The sequence below is a fragment of the Carlito syrichta genome, unplaced genomic scaffold (assembly GCF_000164805.1).
Source record: "Carlito syrichta isolate Samal-C Ts95f unplaced genomic scaffold, Tarsius_syrichta-2.0.1 Scaffold182362, whole genome shotgun sequence".
In the NCBI taxonomy this organism is placed as follows: domain Eukaryota; kingdom Metazoa; phylum Chordata; class Mammalia; order Primates; family Tarsiidae; genus Carlito; species Carlito syrichta.
Window position 1 is genome coordinate 172,980 of NW_007126458.1, and position 2,406 is coordinate 175,385.

Genomic DNA, 2,406 nt, shown 5'->3' on the forward strand with positions numbered 1-2,406 from the left:
TGTAGAGATGAGGTCTCGCTGCCCAGGCGGGTCTCGAACCCGCGGGCTCAGGCAATCCACTCACCTCAGCCTCCCAAAGAAAGGCATTTCTTTTTGAGATGATGACAATGTTCTGAAACTTGACAGTGGTAATGGTTGCACACCATTGTGAATGTAATGAAATGACTACAATGGCGATTTTTATGTGACTTAAGTTTTACCACAACAAAAAAGAAAAGAAGCTCTCCTTCCCCCAGGCAGACATCAGTCCCCACCGAGGCCAGTGGCCTAGGAAGGAGAATGAGGGCCTGATTTCAGTCCTTCTCATCCCTCAGCAAGGTATACACTGATGCGATCACTATCAGGTGATCAGGTCGCTTTGAAATGCCACATGAGAAGTGCAGACAAGGGACATCACTGTGAGGTGAGGTGAGGTTTGGGCAGCCGTGAGGGATGAGCCAGAGTCACATAGCAAGGAGAGGAGTTTGTTGCAAACAACAGGAAATTACAAGGAAAAGAGCCAGGAGGTGTAAGCTGTTGGAAAGAAATGGTTTAGGCAGTTTGGTGAGCTGTCTTCCTTGGCAGACTACAGGCTTCATCCTGCAGAGCAGGACCTGCTGATTGATTGGGGGCTGCTGAGGTGGTCTGCGGTTTGGCAAAGTTCAGCGTGTATGTATGGAGTTGACTCAGAATGACTTCAAGAAGTCATGCACTTTTTAGCTACAGGTCACACCATTCTCTTTCATCCTACACTAACATGGTTCACAATTTCTACCTGGGTCTTTTAAGCACTGGAATGGATCCACCTCTGATTCATCTTTAGAAAGATGATGTGCTCTCCTATTGGCCAGGCTGCTGAAACAAACTTATTATCCCCTGGACTCAAAAAAGAGAATGAAAGAATGAAACAATTTACTTTTATGGGTTCTGTAGTCTTTACCCTACACTATCCAGAGAAAGTGTTCTGATTTCAGTATCTTCTGGAATGCCCACAGTCCATGTGGGCTAAGGCAAGTTGAAGAAAAAACTCCTTGCCCCCTGACTCAGCTGTTAGACTCATCCAGGGCTGCAGGTCTCGTGCTCCCCAGACGAGGCAAGCCCTATAAGTGGTGAGAACAACAGCTGAGTTGTAGCTAGGCAGAGTAGAGCTGTTTCTGGAACCCTACAGAAACTCTCCAAGGACAGAGGCCTGATTAATTAACTAGAATGCTCATCGATGGATGAGCAGGGAGAAATAGAGCCACCAAGCACACAGAAATACTTATGCTCATTATTCATTAGTCTCCAGGAAGAAGTCTCATTGAGAGAACAAAAGAGTGTTTGGTGGTGCCATGCGCTGAGTCAAAGCGAGTTGTAGGCTCCCTTGGATAGGGTCACATTCAGATGTGTATTTTGTGGTTTAAATGCGGAAGCAGCAAGACAGAATGTGCCTGCCAGCTGTTCAGGAGCCCCCTCTTCTGGACACCACTGGTACCACACTTTCCCTCCAACGTTTTCCCAAATCCTTAATTATTTGAGATCATCACATCCACGTTCATTTCATTTTTTGGATAAAGTCAGAGTTTGGAAATGTATTTAAGCAGGCCCTGAACATTTACCATAACACTATAAGAAGAAAAGGATCGGCAGTAGTCAGAAACTGCCGGGGGAGGCGGGGACATAACATCAATAAGGGTACCTGATCTCAAACCAGGCAAAGTGGGGACCAAAGGGAGGCCCAAACTTTACCTGTACGATGACCACATGTATGCCTAAACCTGAATTGTACCCCACACACCCTTTAAAATAAAATAAATTTTTTAAAAAGAAAATGTATTTATTTAGATAACAGTATGGACCTATTGCTCCCTAACGAGGCCTGTTGGCTTCTCAATCAGATTATAATTCCCTTGTTCACTGAGCACCTGTTATTATTTCAATATTATCTTTTATAGTCTTTATATTGATCACTGAGATAGGAAGTAAAGAATATTTTCCCCAACTTGCAGATGAGGGAACTGAGATGTAGTAAAGTAACCGTACTACATTTTGAAATGTTTTTACTTCTGAGCCTATACCCTTAACTTCCTTCAGTGCGCCCAACTCATGCTCTATGTGATTTGGGTTCCAAATCTGAGAAGGGTTTCAGTGGGTGGCTAACCTTTCCCATTATAGCATCCTTATTTCAGAGGGTGTCAATTCTTGATCTTATATTAGTATTTGGCCCAGATGAGGAGGCATGATAAACAGGTAGGTAGGGAGAACCTTATCTTACTTTCAGACCAAAGCAACAGAACTACATTCTGGACTTCAAGGGCAGTTTTAATGTCATCTAAGTTTATATCATTAATAAGTCAATTTATAACCGGGCTCAGTGGCTCAGCCTATAATCCCGCACTTTTGGGAGGCTGATTGCCTGAGCCCGCGGGTTCGAGACCCGCCTGGGCA

The 2,406-nt window shown here is 44.3% G+C and overlaps 1 protein-coding gene across 2 annotated transcripts in view; it reads left to right on the forward strand.

Moving 5' to 3' along the window:
• MYOCD (myocardin) overlaps window positions 1-2,406 on the forward strand; it is a 103,370-nt gene that overhangs the window by 78,783 nt on the left and 22,181 nt on the right. The window lies entirely within an intron of this gene.